The sequence below is a fragment of the Euprymna scolopes genome, chromosome 9, assembly GCF_053919585.1.
Source record: "Euprymna scolopes isolate OS-2025 chromosome 9, ASM5391958v1, whole genome shotgun sequence".
NCBI lineage: Eukaryota > Metazoa > Mollusca > Cephalopoda > Sepiida > Sepiolidae > Euprymna > Euprymna scolopes.
Window position 1 is genome coordinate 52,257,846 of NC_136490.1, and position 9,045 is coordinate 52,266,890.

At 35.4% G+C, this 9,045-nt stretch overlaps 1 protein-coding gene across 1 annotated transcript in view; it reads right to left on the reverse strand.

Moving 5' to 3' along the window:
• LOC145284538 (thrombospondin type-1 domain-containing protein 7A-like) overlaps positions 1-760 on the reverse strand; it is a 1,985,627-nt gene extending 1,984,867 nt beyond the window's left edge. Inside the window, exon 1 of the mRNA XM_080133436.1 lies at positions 738-760. The gene's annotated coding sequence lies outside the window, so the exon portion shown is untranslated. The remainder of the gene's footprint in view (positions 1-737) is intronic.
• Between the last annotated feature and the right edge of the window lie 8,285 nt (positions 761-9,045).

Sequence of the window (9,045 nt, forward strand, 5' to 3'; positions counted from 1 at the left end):
TTAATGCCGAATCCAAAGATGTTGAAGAAAAAAAATTTTAATAGAATATATTTGTTTTTTTTTCACGTCGGTTTCTATTTAACCCATAGTTGGGACCCTAACAGGTACTACCACTCCGGGTCAGAGCGGACCTGGGAGCAATGGTAATTAAAGGGTGGCTCCACACACTCCAAAGCCCACAAGCTGGGGCCTCACCACTGGATACAGTTTAAGGTCATATCCAGGACCCCCATTGAAGGACTTTTACCCTCTGCAGGGGGGGGGGCAGTCGGTGTATCCTAATACCCCACCGACAGGGCCGACAAAGAGAGGAAGATTGTAAAAATGTACGATTTTGTGCAGGTTTTCTATTCTTTATGAGCACTAATCTGTTGTCTTTTTTTTAAAATCAAAAGTTTGATGTTTAAGATTTAACAACATATGACAAGATGGCAGAGCGTAAAAGATAGTTATTACAAAAACTTTCTTCCAACTCAAAATGGATTTGATATCAGTGTTTGTATATTTTATCTTATCTGGCACATCTTTATACTTTTTTTTTGCTTTGAGAACTTTCTGCTCTCCTTGATAAATTTATAGAGGAAATATCCACTATTGATATACAAACATCGCTTGTTCCTATGAACAAAACAGATCGGCAAATTGTTATATATATATATATATATATATAAAATATATTAGGTGTAGGTTGTAGCACAATTAGCAATAACCGAAATGAGAGGAAATAGAGAGCTTACCTCGGATACGCCTGTTGTGTTTCAGGCTGAGCGGAAGAGAGTTCCAAGATGGCGTCCATAGGTATTTATTAGCGTTGACCCCATGCAATTCTCATAGAATCGTGTCCACTCTCACGTGATTATGCAAATAGATAATTCCCGGGTGCTATAAAGCAGGACGCTGGAAAGCAGTGAGGTGGTTCTGGCGATTGGATTGTTCTTTGTGACGAACTATGTGTCTGCGAGAAGCGAGTTTTTTTTTGTTTGTTTTTTTCTGCTCCTTTTTTCTCTACGGCTATTACAGCCAAGAAATTCCCTCTCTTCTAGAGGTGAGTGATACTGACTATTTCCTATCTGTGTTTCTGATTTTTTTTTTTTTTTTGCCTACTACATTTTGCGAAAATGTACACTTTCACATATTTCCTATTCATTGTAAAATCTTGAATTTTACAATTAAGCAAAATCGTTACACACGCACACACACACACACACATTTTTAGAACATTCTCGGACAACTGGGTGATCAGTGCTTTACTAAACAAAACTGCTCAGTCTCAAACACCCCCGAAGTTGGCCTCTCTCAAAAAAAGATGCAACTGTGATGTTAGGATAAGATTCTGGCCGCCTATGTGCAGAATTTCAGTTGTGTGCTTCCAAAACATTTTACGATAAATAGTATAAGTCTGTGCATTATTGCCATTGGCTTTTGAAAAACAAATAGTTCTTTTTGATTCAGTAATGTTTAGTATTAAGAATCGTGATTCAGTAATGTTTAGTATTAAGAATCGTGATTACCCAACGAAAATGTTGGCCTAAATTCTACAGGAAAAAATTGTGTGCACAATAAATTCATTATAAAATGGACCCTCAGCAGTTAGAGTCTGTATGTTCCGCTTTTATAGATAACAAACAACTTGCAAACTAGGGTCATTTTCCAATAAAAATAATATCTAAGCCATAACGCACAGACTTCTCAATTATGCATCAAGAATGTGCCGATATGAATGAGATCCTACATGGCAAATACCAACCGTGAGCTTTAGGGTCAGGTGTCTTATCATTTGAGCTGATGAGCCTGCTAATTAATTTTAAGATTATAAATGAGTTCATTCATTTGTTTATTTTAATACAGGGTGACCCAAAAGAAAACGGGCCCCAACTCTGATTAGGCCTCGTTTTTTAGTGTTTTGTCCGAATGAAATGAAACTTTGGTCATAACTAGTTTATTATATTCAAAACATCACATCAAAACACTAGAGTCTTTGCCCTTTTTTTTCTCCGTTCTACAGCATATGTTCTAGATATACTGTCTATGTTTTTTTTTGTTTTTTTTTTGTCACCCTGTAATTATATATATATATATATATATATATATATATATATTACACACACACACACATATATGGTAGCTTCGCTTCAGTCTAAACAGCCTATGGATATCACTGTAAGAATGCCTGTGGATAAAATTTTTGTGGCAAGAGTTTTGCAGTCTCCAACCCGACCTCTCTGAGTCGGCATTGTTAAATACCAGTGGCAAGTGTAGGTTCAAGACGGTTGGAAACAATGCCAAGTGGAGAGCACGTACAGCACCTAAACTTCACAAATGGGCACTAGCCAGGCTCAGAGTTGCTTAACGCCCATGATCTAATGAGAATCGGTGGGTTAACATGATTATGCTGCGTATATATATATATATATATATATATATATATATATATATACGTACATACATACACACACACACATGGCATAATTATGTTGACACATAAGTTTTGTCAGATCACCAATACCAGATTGATGATCATTTGGGAATATAATGCACAATAACACATAATAAATAAATACATATATATATATATATATATATATATATATATATATATACAGCATAATCTCGTTCACACACCTGTTCCTATTAGATCACCAAAGTTAAGCAACGTTGAACCTGATCAGTATTAAAATGGGTAACCAGGTGCTGTATGTGCTCTACGCTTATCTCGGCATTGTTTCCTGTCGTGCTGGACCTCTTGCCACTGGACTCAAGCAGTGCCAATTCAGGATAAGTGTGGTTGGCGACTGTGCAACCCTTGCCTCATAATTACACTTGCAGTTACTCCTAAAAGAGCTATCCATCATCTGTTGAGACGGAACGAAGGCAGCAATAATAAATACAGGGTGATTTGATAAAATTGTTACCCTAGAATGATTCCATTCCTCTTTGATGAAAACCGGTGTTCTTTTTTGTTGCAGACTATCTACTAGTTGGCCCAATGTGGACAAATCCCAAGAGCAACAGAAGCCTTCTATCATGTCTGAAAGTGACACAAAGTTCAGCAAATAAGATCGGAGAGGCGCCGCTGTACAACTCATGCTCTCTTCCAATCAAAATTATGACAGCAGGACCATTGCCAGCACCCTCAAAATGTCAGGATAGTAAGGAATAACAGGGACGTTCCCAGGGTGATGAAAACAAATTTTCCAGCCACGGTTACAGTCTTTGGTGTGGTTTCAAATGAGGGCCACATCATACCACTTTACATCTTTGTAGTCAGCTTGAAAGTCAACACTAAAGTGTACCTGAATGTGCTGAAGAGTATGACGATCCCCCGGTGCTATCAGATAACCGCTGGCAGACCCTGGGTATGGAAGCAGGTCTCGGCGCTGGCATACAAGTCCAAAGAGACCCAGGCTTTGCTTCAGAAGGAGTGCTATGACTATGATTGTGTACCCTTCTCTCACTGGTCCCATCTTCTCTTTCGACCTGAACACGCTGGACTACTTCGTTTGGTCATAAGTCAAGAACATCAACATGATCTCGGATAACACCAAAGCCAATCTGATCACAGCTATCTGCCAAGTATTCACTTTTACCACTGGCCCTTGTGGTAAAGATATGCTCCCAGTTCCAGATCCGTATCAAGGCGATGATTTCGACTGAAGGCAATTATTTTGAATAGATGTCAGCTCTACTACATAGTCAAGTTACCTGAATTGATTTTTTTTTCAATAAAAGTTTTAAAATAAAGTTGTTTTTTCAGGGCAACACTTTTATCATTTCATTTTATATGTATGCCATAATCGTGTTGACATACCGGTTATCGTTAGATCACAGAGTTTAAGCAACATTGAACCTGGTCAGCACTAAAATGGGTGACGATTTAAGAATTCCAGGTGCTGTATGTGCTCTTCACTTACCTCGGCATTGTTTCCCCGTCGTCCTCAACTCCTTGCCACTAGACTCAAGCAGTGCCGATTCTAAGAGATTGTGCAACATTTGCCTCACAATTATATGGTATCCTTTGTCTGTCGAGACTGAACTGAGGCAGTGATAATAAATACAAACACATAATAAATAAAAATAACTAGCAGGCCACTCGGCATTACCCGGTCGTAAGATATGCTTAAATATGATATTTTGATTAATGCAGATTTTGTATTTATTATTATACTAGCAGGACCCGTTAACTTGCATTGTCTGGTGGAAGCATGTTCCCTCCACTTAAAAAATTAAACTACGGTTGTTGTTGGTTGCTAACCCCCAACCTCCTATTGTTTAGAACAACTTTTGAAATCGACACCCCATTTTGTGAGGGAGGGTGTCAAAATATTTGGTCTAAATTTAACATTGATAATCGTTGTCAGCATACCCACCTGCAAATACTACCCCCCCCCAAATTGGGAGGTGGCAGTGTCGGTCGGGGAGAAGTAGATTTGTTTATTGTGTGTACATACTAATTTGGTAGCCACTGAATTACAGTGCACAATACAGATATCTATATCTCAAAAACTACTTGTCTCTGCCAAAATTTAAAGGAGATTTTCTAAATTAGCATAGTCGAAAACCATAAAAGTCGTCATTTTAAAGAAAATTGTGTAGGCAGAGCTAAGGTAAAAATTTGCCAAAAAACAAAACAAAAACAAAGTTAATATCTGTGCATTGTCGATAATGAGTCAGGAATAGAGAATTAAACAAAATATTCCACAGAAAGAATAATTGGTAAAAAAAACAAATATATAACAAATAAGTGTTTCCGTAGGCAATATAGCTTAGTTTAAAGCATATCTGAATAAAATATAGGGGCATTAACTTATTTGTACGGTTTATAAAATAAGTAACATGATTGAAGCCTATGTAATCGTTGGAAAATATATAAGAATAAAAATTGTCCACAGTAATAGTAAATATAAAAACATAATATATAATAAAACACGCACGCACACAAATTAAAACTTAAATTAAATAGCATCGTGTAAGGGTTGTAAAGTCGCTCCAAAAATCGAAAAATAAATAATGGTACCCGTAAATGTTGTTTATTTTTTCAGAACTTTTTGAGTGAGGTGTGGGATAGTGGCGTGTAAGCACTTTGTGCATGGATAAGTATAAGGCTATCAGTATTTTATTTTCTGCTTATAAGCGGCTAATATATTTGTTTTTTAGCATGATTGTCTCATGTAGAGAGCGAGGCCATATTGGAAAATTTCTTGAGTGTTCGTTTATGTATGAAGAAGTGAATTCCGAAATAATAGAATTGTCAGGTCTCAGCCAATCAGAATGGGCGGATTTTGAGAAGAGAACATTTATAATGTTGTAATCGGGAAATGGAAAGATTATATTATGTGTATATAACTAATAACCATTTATGATAGGTGCAATGAGGGTATCGTAGGAAAATGTAGAATTGGTCTCTGTGTCAACTGGTAGCAGTGGAGGGACTAAATATTTATAGCGGAAAATAGACCCCTTCCTCTATAGATGTTGCAATTGTGATGGTATTGCTCCTAGGATGCAATATAACATTTTATTATAACGACTTAATATGTCTAAAATTGTGTTCGAAAATTATATTAGATAGTGGTTAATAGCGTAGACGTAATGGATTAGTATGTGGCATCTATAATTGCAAACAATATGGTAATTTGGTCCAGAGGGGAGGAAATAAATAAATAAATAAATAAATAATATATATATATATATATATATATATGAATAAAAAAGAATGCGAAAAGTATAAAAGCTTATAACTTTTCTTTATTCGTTTTTAATTGGTGACGTGCAGGGATACAAAATAATCATATTATGAAAAAAAATTAAAAAACGTTTTTCATAAATACATATTTTCGACCGATCCTTCAGTCTTCATCGGTGTAGTGAAAGTATGAGGATGCACGGGGAAAAGGGGAATGGAAAAGGAAGGAAGGTAGAGGAGGAGGAGAAGAAGAAGGAGGAGAAGGAGGTATAGCCAATGAGAAGGTGTCACATCAGTCTTAAATATATAAACATATAAGTACGCACATACACACATGCACACAGTACATATATACATACAAACGAAAAATTAAATTTAAACAGTAAATAAAAATGAGAAACGCGTCTTTAAAAGTCTAATCCTTTGAATTCTAACGATATTATTTATTCTAAGAGAGAATAAGAATTCAAAGGATATGAGACGTTATGAGGAGAAACGCTATGATGCTCACTTGTAATTTACCGGCTATTTCTCGTTCGAAAAAGAACGAAAACGTCGTTTCTAAATTCAACCGTTTTAAGACAAAAACGAAATGCTACTTTATATATATATATATATATATATATATATATATATATATATATATATATATATATATATATATATAGATAGATAAGAGAGAGAGAGACATACACACATGTACGCTTTTTCACATATTTACTATTCATTATAAATGCTGACATCCCTCCTCAGAATATCATTTTAGATCTTCCTTATCTTCATCAATTTATGCAAAAACATTATCTATTGTAATACTTCAAAGGCCGACAATAATTAAAATCTCATCTGACTTTGAGTATGCCGTGTATTGGAGGGGAAAAGTTAATTTTAATGTAAGCTTTTTCTTTCCATCACCTATGCTCTGATCCCCACCCGGCTCCCAATTGTAATGAACACCTCCCGTCTTAGGAAAGTACCAATATTTGACAAGCTTCTGGGACCGACCTCCATTTCCGATCCGAAATGGTACATAAAATCTGTTGCCAAGGTCTCCAGAGAATTAGTTTAATTTAGTTTCATTTCAATGAAGCAAAGGGTGGGAGGAGGGCTTTGGAAAATTCGCATACCTCCTATTTTAGTATGTACAGTTAAGAGGTGCCTTTTATTACTTGTATATCCCCGAGTATTTGCTCTTGCGTGACAATTTAATTGGTTTGGGTTTTTTTTGCATCTCTGTGATTATAATATATATATATATATATATATATATATATATATATATATATATACTAATTATTAAGTTCTGATGAGTTCGTTAGATTTTTAGTACCTTTTCATCTACTCTATAGCTATTGGTAAAATAATTATATTTAATGGAGAAGTTTTACACTATTTTGATGGAGATTTTTGTTAAATCGTCTAATTTGTCCGTCAATGATGTAGGTAGGGAAGCCATTATCTATTAGAGCTTGTTTTATATATATTTTGTTTTTACACAGGAATCACCACTTGTCAAGGCCCGGAGGCTACTTGAAGATAAAGGTTAATGGGTATACATTAGTCAATGTGATTATTGCGTAGTAGACATAAGTAGTGGAATTTTTGTAAGTTGTATTACATAGGCGGACGGTTCATCAAGAACTTGTTTACATTGGTCTTGAAGGCAATCAGATTGTATTCAGCTGGAAAGCGGGCCAACGGAAGAGAGTTCCACAGGCGAGCAGTTTTAAGAAAGAAGCTCCGCTCATGGAATCTACATTTAGGTTTAGGCACAGATAAAGTATGTGTGAAACTATTGGTAGTGGTTCTGGCTAGATGAATGTTTTTCGTGAAAGTTTGGTTGGAAGGAGGACCATAGATTAAAGCTCAGACGAGCACCTGCCATGGAAATAACGATAATGCAGACAAGCTCACAACGACTTTTCTGTGAGAAAGAGGTTGCAGGGAAAAGAAAACAGCATCCCCCAGTAAGCTACGAAGTCTATTTTGAATTCTGTCAAGAACTCCAGCTCAGATGTGGCATCAGTACTTTATCATTGGCCGTACCTGGCTTTTATATAGGTAGAGAATTTCATAAGGAGTGATATATCTACTGGTGTGGTAGAAGGATCCCACCATTTTTTCAGCGACCTTGGCAACGGATTTGATATATGTGTTTCATTTCATATAGGGAGTAAAGGTCAAGCCCAGAAGCTTGTCAAAACATGAAGCCTCCTCAAAACGAAAGCCATTCATTTCAATTGATGCCAGATTGGCATCAGAGCGTTGATGATGTAAAGATAGAAGCTTGGTTTTAGATACATTAAAAGTAACTTGCAACCTCTTTCCCCATTTTACCACGTGATATATATATATATATATATATATATATATATATATATATATGTATATTGTTGGAAATATTCTTAACAGGACTTAAAAGTGACATTATATTACTCGCTATTACTTGAGGAGAGACTACATATAAACACTAAAAAAATAGAACCTTGAACAAGAAGAATTTACCAAAAGAACGAGAGGATCTTAAAAGAGATTTACTGAAAGGAATGAAAACACTTCTCATCTGTTACCTAATAATGTCTTCAACAAAATGAACATCTCTAGAACAACCGTTCAGGAAACTATCAAACTTCAAACTGACATAAGTATTACTTGTTATTGAATCTGTAATCATAGTTATTTTTGAATGCAATTACTTGTTGGTTTTTAATTGCCTTCGTCCAAAAAACGGAAGGTTGTTCTGTTACAAAAGATTGTTCTTTTCCATAAACAAGAAACGTGTAAGACGTAACGCAAGAAAATTTCTAACAATATATATATATATATATATATATATATATATATATATATGTGTGTGTGTGTGTGTGTGTGTGTGTGTGTGTGTGCCCATTTTTGTTTCATTTTACTTCATTCGAAGTTCTAAGAAATCAAATAGCCCGCTTCCCGTAGCTAACACTTTATCTTTATTTGACATAGATATTCGAATATCCCACCACAGTTCAAATAGTGAGTTAGTAATGGAGTTGAAAATATAATTTTCCTCTCCACAATTGACCATTTAAATATGCTATAGTATACCGTTCTTGTGGTCTCTTGGTATTACTGGATGCCAGGACAAGGATCCATCCGTTTCGATAGGGTATCCAGATTTGTGCTTTTACTTGAGGTAACATCACTTGCACGATTCCTTGTAAAAGCCAATTTGCCATACTGAAGAGCTTATTTTGGCGGCGGATACTACACAATTTTTAATATTTATTAATTATTTATTTATTATTAATACTTATTCAGGATTTACTTGTAAGGAAAAGTAACCTCATGCCAGGTTGTTCTGACAAACCCTTAAACAGAGAGACCCTAGA